Genomic DNA, 8,988 nt, shown 5'->3' with positions numbered 1-8,988 from the left:
GGTGCTCTGCTCCCGCCCTAGACACGGGGGTGCTGTGAGCGCGTCATTCATGAATGGGTACCTTGAGGGACAGCTTGTTGGACGCGCTCAGCGTCCCTGTAGGTGCCTATACCAGTGAGTCTCAACCAGACGTGCGGGGCCATGAGCAGTCCGCCATACCGGGCCAGCGTTAGAGTCGCCGGGGCCCAGGGCAGAAAGCTGAAGCCCCACCACATGGGGCTGAAGCCCGGGGCCCTGAGCCCCGCCACCCAGGGTTGAAGCCGAAGTCTACGCAATGTAGGTTTGAAGGGTCCCCATGCAATTGCCCTGCTTGCTACCCCCTAATGCCGGTCCAGGCTTTTATACACAAAAAACCAGTTGTGGCACAGGTGGGCCATGGAGTTTTTATAGCATGTTGGGGGGCCGGGGGCTCACAAAGAAAAAGGCTGAGAACCCCTGGCCTCTATGAAGTGAGGGAGCTGCTGGACGCTGAGCAGATATAAGCATTCAGCCCTATCGAAGGCTGCCTGCACTGGGACCCAAGAGACCTAGGGTCTATTCCTGCCTCTGCCACGGACTCTGTGGGTACGTCAGTTCAGTTTCCTGTCTGTAAAACGGAGCTAACCATTCCGTTCTCAGACCCTTGGCTGGTTAGACTGGGAGCTGTGTGTGTCAGGGACCATGTCTGAGCAACACCTGGCATAAAAGGGCCCTGAGCTCAGTTGGGACGTCTAAGTTGTTCTGTAATTAACAGTACTCTGTATTAGGGGCTCTCTGCCACCACTTTCTAGAATGTACCTTTAAATTCCAGCTTCCCTTTGCACTAAACAATCACTGATATATTTTAGCGTTCACTGCGATTTAATGTTGCTAGCCAGGTTAATGTGGTTACATTAGAATAGCAAATGTTGCATTGCTTATTGAAATAACCTTGGGCAATTGATGCATGAAACATTAATTGCCAGAAAAAAGAAAAAAAAACAGCAGAAAAGACAAGTCGCATTTTAATACTGAAAAAAAAAAATTGTCCCAAGTGTTTGCCAAAAGAGAGCCAGTGGGTGGGCGAATGGAAAAAGGTCTGGAGGTGATTGTTAAAAAGTCCCTAAACGTTAAAATAAAAAATAAAAAAAAAAAATCAAATTTCTTGCTGGGTGGCTAACAGGGCCCCTGGATATCTGAAAAAAAGGGACACCCTAGTCCAAGAAATCTGATTTGTGTTTGCAGAAGTTTTCACCATGACTAAGTCTCTGTTCTGGTCTTGCTTGAAGAGATGATGCTGCCAGCTTCCTTGAAGCTCGTAGCACCACCAACCATAGGTGCTGACTCCGTGGGTGCTCCGGGGCTGGAGCATGCACGGGGAAAAATTGGTGGGTGCTCTGCACCCACTGGCAGCTCCCCGCCCCAGCTCACCTCCGCTCCCCCTCCTCCCCCTCCCCTGAGCGTGCCGCCGCATCCTGCTTCTCCCCCTCCCTCTCTCCCTCACAGCTGTTTCGCGCGGCAAGCGGGGGGGGGGGCGGGACGTGGGGCACTTGGGGGAGGAGGCGGGGCCAGGGCAGAGATTTGGGGAGGGGTCCAATAGGGGACTTTGGGGCAGGGGTGGAGTTGGGGCGGGGCCGGGCGTGCGAGCACCCATCAGCGCAGAAAGAAGTTGGCGCCTGTACCACCGTCCAGCACTAACCTGGCAGCAGCAACGCTGTGCAGCATTTCTGAATGGAGAAAGCAGGAAAGTCTAACATACAAGTCATTATGGGCCAGGGTCTCCACTGCTCTTAGCACCAAAGAGGACCTAAAATGGCGCACACATCTTTGATGAACTTCTGCATTTTGTGGATTTCTATCGGAGGCCTCAAATGAGATCAGACCCCCAGCTGTGCTGTGCACGTGAAAGACAGTTTCTGCCTCAAAGAGTTTACAGTTTAAGCAGCCAAAGGAAGGATTATTGGCTCCATTTTACAGATGAGGAACTGAGACACAGAGAAGGGACTAATGTGACCAAGAGGTCTGTGGCTCAGGCAAGAACCGAACCCAGATCCCCGGTCACGTGTTCTAACCCAGGGGTCGGCCACCTTTCAGCAGTGGGGTGCCGAGTCTTCATTTATTCACTCTAATTTAGGGTTTCGCGGGCCAGTCATACATTTTAACGTTTTCAGAAGGTCTCTTTCTATAAGTCTATAATGTATAACTAAACTATTGTTGTATGTAAAGTAAATAAGGTTTTAAAAATGTTTAAGAAGCTTCATTTAACATTAAAATGCAGATCTTATCAGTTTAGTGCAGTGGTTCTTAACTGGGGTGCACGCACCCCCTGGGGTTGTGAGATGCCCTTTCTGGGGGTGCGAGACATGCGAGATTTTTTTTTAGAAGCTGGGGGGCGGCTGCAGAGTGCTGGGCCCAGGCCCTGGGCTGGCTGCCGGTACCCCAGGCCGGCAGCGGGCTGAGCAGGGCCGGATGCTCGGATTCCGGCTGGCAGGGGGCTGGGCGGCTGGAACCCCAGACCAGCAGCGAGGTGAGTGGGGCCAGCGGCTGGTATCCCAGGCCGGCAGCAGGCTGAGCGGGGCCGATGGCCAGGACTCCGGCTGGCAAGGGGCCGGCAGCCGGAACCCCAGACCGGCAGTGGCTCACCCCCTGCCAGTCTGGGGTTCTGCCGGCTCCTGCCAGCCGGGGTCCCAGCCCCAAGCCCCACTCAGCCCGCTGCTGGCCTAGGGTTCTGTTCACCCAGGCAGGCAGCAGGCTGAGTGGGGCTGGTGGCAGGAAGCCTGGCTGGCAGCAGCGTGCCAGTAAAAATCGGCATGCGTGCCGCCAGTTGCCGACCCCTGTTCTAACTACAGGGCCAGCCCGGCTTCCTACACAGCTGTCAATCCAGCCTTCCTCGAAAACGTAAACCTAAATGCCAAGCTGAAGGTTTGCAAAGGAGAAACCTGCACATCAAGTGAAACACTTGGACAGAGAGAGCACTGAGTTGGCTGGCTGTAGAAAGCTCGCAGAGGTAAATTACTGGGTGATGAACTGCACAGCACTGAGCAGTGAGAGCGCAAGCAGCAATCTCAAGCCACCAGGCACGCTGACTTAAATCAATGTTTATTTATATTCAGGTTAATATTTCTGTGCATGCTCCAGAATTGATGCACATATAAATAAACTACTGCACTCACTGCATTGCAGGACAAAGCAATCCGCCTCTTTTGTCTCTGACAGCTATACCTGTCTGTTTGTTCCTAGGAGATACATACTCCATGGTCATCTAGTAATCCAGAGAGCTGTATGGGGCTGGAGCAGCCACTGTCCACATCTATGATTTTGCCCTCCAGCTCTCTGAATTGAAGAGTTATTTTGGAGTCGTCAGTCCTACTGCAAGCAGTGATATTAGATTTTATATTGTGATGTCATGTTCTTGTCTCTTATCTATAAAGTTCAAAGCACCTTGCAGAATAAGCTCCAATATCCTTGAGGTCAGAAGGTCTAGCAGTGTGTTAAAGAAAAACCCCACTCCACCCTGCCAGTCACCATCTGTCTGTCATCTCCTTTGGTGCATCTCTGTGACCTCCACCACATCCATATGTACCCCTCGATCCATATCAATCCATCATCTCCATATATACCTCTTCATCCATCCATCTTTATTCATCTCCCCACGTAGATCTGTCTGTCTGGCATCTACATACGTATCCCGCTATCTGTGGATCCAGCCCTATCTAGTCCATCACGGTTCTGATGCTGGCACCCGTCCCCATGCGGTCTGAGCCCCAGGAAATTATAAGTTGTGCCCTTTCCGCACACACAGGTTTTATGCAGCTTCAGCAACAAGTTCCTACTCTGTCTAAACCTGGGGCTGATTAATCTCTGACTAAATTAAAACCTAAAGACAAATGAATAATCAGCCGCCTGTTAATAAGCCTGTTGACTTCTCACTAGAGACTTTGTTTCTAAAAGGAGGGAAGGGGAGGCGCTAAAAACGTCCATGGCAGAGGCAGAAGCGTACTAGCATGGCCCACGTGGGAAGCTACCTGTTTGTTTCTCAGGGTAGTGAATGGACATCGGTTTTCATAGACCTCTTGCTAGTCTGTGGTCAAAGTGACCGGGGGTTACGTGCAACCTGGGAACGTGCCATTGAAATTTTGGACTTAAACAAAGAAGTGGCCTCAGAATGGGTGACATCGCAAATGGGCCATCCCCAGGGTGAGCACATCCAGGAACCATGGCCCTGTGCTAACTGGGCTTCCTGGGGCAGGGCATACATTGCTTTTACACACATTGCTCTAAGTAGGGAGCAGGCTGGGGCAGGCACAGCAGGATATAAAACGCTCCCTAATCAAAAGGGTGGCATTTTACACACACTTTGGCCCAGGGTAGGGGATATAGGTGGGGAGAATCAGCCCCCTGGTTTTCAAGGGAACGCACAGAAAGTGAAATGCAAACCATGTGGCTCCTTTAACTACTTTGCTACATTTTCTTTTTGGGTGGGCGGGCACTTCCTTGTTTGAACAGGGGAGCGGGAAATGTCACTGAGCAGCCCGGGGTCAGCACTGACCCTTCACGAACATGCTTTGCCTTGGAGACTTCTTGCCTGTTGCCACTTGCCCTTCGCATTGACCATGGAACGCAATCACGGCAGCTAAATGAGGTTCACAGAAGAGTAAATGTTAGGTGTTAAAGGTAACCACAAAAGCTTTGCGGCAGCACAAAAGGTGGCAACAGCCAAGGACTTTCAATCAGCTGCGAGTCATGAACCATATTTATGGCACAGTAAGAGCAGCCATGCGTAAAGGATTTATCCACATTACACACCCAGCAACCTCCACGTCCCAGTACAAGCTGCCTAGCAGGTCCGGCTCCGAGATGGGGATGGAACGTTCTGCAAAACCACATGCACCAACAACAATGGGAATCATTTGAACGGGGCAGTGTTGAAGTAAACTTCTCCTTCAATCTGCAGGCAAACTCTCCTGGACAGGGCCGGCTCCAGGGTTTTGGCCGCACCAAGCAGCCAAACAAACAAACAAACAGGCCGCGATCGGCGGCGGCAATTCAGCGGGAGGTCCTTCGCTCCGAGCAGGAGTGAGGGACCGTCTGCCGAATTGCCGCCAAACAGCTGGACGTGCCGCCCCCCTCCGAAGTGGCCGCCCCAAGCACCTGCTTGGTAAGCTGGTGCCTGGAGCCGGCCCTGCTCCTGGAGTAGCCATTCATGCCTAACACTAGGGGTTAGGGTCACCAAAGGACTCGGGCACCGTAAAGCTAGTGTAATCAATTGCTATTCATTTTATATGTGAGAGCTCCACTACTCTGGTGATAGGGAGCAGGAGAAAACCCGAAGACAGAGTGTTTAGAGCCAGGAGGGACTGTCTGACCTCCTAGATCACACAGGCCAGAGACTTTCACCCAGTTACCCCTATATTGAGCTCAATAGCTTGTGTTTGGCTAGATCACCTCCCAGAAAGGCCTCCAGTCTCCATGTCACCAAGAGATTGAGAATCTGCCACTTTTTTGGGGAGTTTCGTTCCAATGGTTCATCACTCTCATTTTTCAAAAACGGTCTTCGCTTTGAACGTGTCTGATTTCAGCTTCTCAACATTGGTTCTTGTTCTGCCTTTTCCCGCTAGGTTAAAAAGACCTTTAGTCCCTGGTATTTCCCCTCCCCATGAAGGTAGTTCTACCCCATCACCTCTTGACCTTCTTTTTGATAAGCTAAATAGATTGAGCTTTCTGAGTTTCTCACTGAAAGGCATTTTCTCCAGCCCTCGAGTCAGTTTTGCGTCTTTTCTGTAGCCTCCCCAATTTTTCAATATCCTTTTTAAAATGTGGGCACCAGAACTGGACTCCAGTTGGTCTCACCAATGCCAGCTTCAGAGGTAAAATCACCCACCACTTTATATAGCCAAGGGTCGCATTAGTCCTTTGCCACTGCATCACACAGGGATAAAGCATTTCAAAGGCACAGAGGAGAGTGAGGTGAAAGTCACTCGGAATTGGGTGCTGAACTCCCATTTGTCCCTTTGAAAATCTCCCTAGATACAGTCAAAAGGGCTGGGACCCCACAAATCCCACTCAAGTCAGTGCCAGCACCTTAGAAAAAATGCAGGCAGAAGGCAGGATTTTCAAAAATGCCAAACTTAACATTTTCAAAAGCCCCTAAAAGCCTCTTGTCCAAAAGTGAATGAGACTTCAGGTTTGATTACTGAGCACCCATCACTCCTGTTGACTTTCACTGGAGTGGTGGCTGCTCATCACCTCTGGAAAAAATCAGAGCTTTCAGCTCCTTAAGTGGCTGATCACTTTTGAAAAAGGGACGGAAGCGCTGAAGTCACTTGGGCATATCTGAAAATGCTACTCTTTGGCAGTAAATCCCCACCTTAGTGGTAGGCGGGTGACTGCTTGGTGATGGCAAGACATTCATTATGAATGAAGTTCAGAAACAAACTTTTAATAAAAAGTCAGTAGAGAGAGAAACTATACAATTCCCTGCAGGAAACACTCGGTGACCTACAGCCTGTGAGCAGCACATGGTCCATTCTGGCCTGAACGTCTGCGCAGATAAAAGCGAATGGGCTTAGCTCTCCCCTGCCCTGCATTTCAAGCAATCATCGACAGGAGTGCAAACCAGAATGGCATCATTCGGCACTCACTTTGCTCGGGTGTCAACAGAAGATCAGGCTCTGGGTTGGTGTATTTGTTGCATGTGTGAATGCACACTATGGGTGGGTGACATTTTATTTTTGTGCCAAGGGCAAGTCCAAGGACAAGGCACTCTTCCCAGGGATTAATCTCACTCTGTGTGCCATATGTTATGTACACTGCGTGATGAATCTTTGCTCCATTAATACAGCTAGATGCACTTTCTAACCTACAATTCTCTGCGTTCAGTGAATACATTTGCACAGATATTCAGTGCCTGTTTTGTAAACTGCGTATCTATTAAGGAACAAGAAGATCTGAAATAAGCTAGCCTTGGGAGCGAAGTAAGAGTCAGTATTTCTTGGTCCTCCTAGAAACTTTTCTAAAAAAAACAAAAAAATGATTCTTATTTCTAAAGGTTATGAAAGGTCTGATTTGAAAGCCCAGCAGGAATTGTACAGAAATCTAAGTTCATTGCTACAGAATGGGATTCTGCACAATTGCTCCCCTAAACCAGCCCATGTAATTTTCAATATCATGGGCCACTCTTTCCTCTGTTTGACAGGTTCAAGGAGGAGACCTGCAGAGGTGGTTCGCAGGCATTTATACAAACACTGTAGCAGCCTCTCACCCATGGCTGTCCTTGTGCCGCTACCAGTGTCAAAGAATCCTGCACTGTGTGGTATGGAATCTGTGCTCATGAGTACACACGTGTACGGTTTCTGAGAATTGTAACTCAGATTTCTCTCCTCACAGCAAACAGAGAAGCTCCCAGTCGCATTTTCAGCCCTTCCTGATCTCTGTGGGGACAGCAACATTTTGAAGCCACATTTGTTACTAGGAGGAGCTTGGAAACAAATACTTGGAGCCAAATTTAGCCTTTGCGTAAAGACTGTGGGTGTAATTCCACTGATGGCCCCAGGGTTCCACATCCTCAGCCCGTGTAAATCAGCCAAGCGCCACGAAAGTTAATGGATTTAGGCAAATTTACAGCAGCTGAAGATTTGGACTACTGTCTGGGGAGTAAAACGTTCATTGCTGAACCTCAATACACATGAAACTTACCTGTTTTCATGCTGTGTTACAAATTCCAAACTTAGACCAGTCTCTTTCACTGTTCCACCGAGGTTCAGAAGCTTTCCAAAAGCAAATGCGGGCCTTGCTCACTGATTTATGGTTTCAACATGAAATCAAATGAAACTTGGCGGTGGGTGCACACGCACTAGCCAGCCTCTGTGTGTATGAGTATGTGCATGCCAACCAATGTGTGCACACCTGTCCATGCTAGCGAACATGCTAGTGTGCAAATTGTGTGTGCACTAGTGCATGAATGTGTACATGCCAGCTTGTGTGCGCGCATGCACATGTGCATCGGTACAAGTGCACCAGGGTGCGTGGGCACACCAGCCTCATTGTATGTGTATAGCCTACACTTGAGCTACATGCAATGCTTTAGCATTGTGGGTCACAGTGTGGGGCTTCTCCCCTCACTGTCTCAGCCCAGACAGCACACGAGGCAGCTGCCTGGGTACCTGCCACACAGTAGGATGAGACGAGAGCCATGCATGTGGCCATTGTTCTGGAACTCCCCTCCGCTTGTCTCCTTATCCCCGTCCGCTGCCTTTGTTCTGATTCGCCAGACGCAGTACGGGAGAGTTACGTCTTGGCATGATCAACTGTGCTGAAGGAGTAATGAATCTGATCAGCTACTGAACGCAGAATCAGCTGCTCCAGCCCCCGGCTCCATCTTTTGTTAGCAGCTATGTAAATGTGACAAAGATGCACTGGTTCTGGGGCACCGGAAGGTTCCCTAGCTCTGTGACTTCCATTAATCAGTGCCTCATTAGGGGAGGTCGCCATAAGCCAGATCCATCTCTTGGAGGGGAAGAGATACTGGGAAACATTTTCAAGTGACACAGGAGAAATTTTTAGCCAAACTTTTTTTTGTGTGAGAGAGAGAAAAAAATTCAGGATTTAGTGGCACTGAAATGTTTTGCTAATTCATGCTGATCTCACTGTCAGGAAAAAATATTCAGAAAAACTGGAAACGGTTTGTTTAAATGTTTTGGTTCAAAATGACTTTTTGTTTCAAAAGTTCCTTTAAGTGTATTTTTAAAAAATTCAAACACATTACAAAACACACTCAAAATAAAAATGGTGGGTTTTTTAAACTTTTCAAGTCGGTGAGAATTTTGGAAACAATTAATTTACGGTTTAACCCAAAATGGTTTTTTGCCCAATTTTTAAGAACAGCCAGCCAGCTGAACACTCCAGGATGAATTTGTTCTCCATATACATTTTACACACACACACACACACACACACACACACACACACACACACACACACACACACACACACACACACTGCAGACAGGGCCAGCTTTGCCATTGCTCGGCG

This window comes from Emys orbicularis, chromosome 21 (genome assembly GCF_028017835.1).
Source record: "Emys orbicularis isolate rEmyOrb1 chromosome 21, rEmyOrb1.hap1, whole genome shotgun sequence".
In the NCBI taxonomy this organism is placed as follows: Eukaryota; Metazoa; Chordata; order Testudines; family Emydidae; genus Emys; species Emys orbicularis.
Note: the sequence above shows the minus strand (reverse complement) of the source record.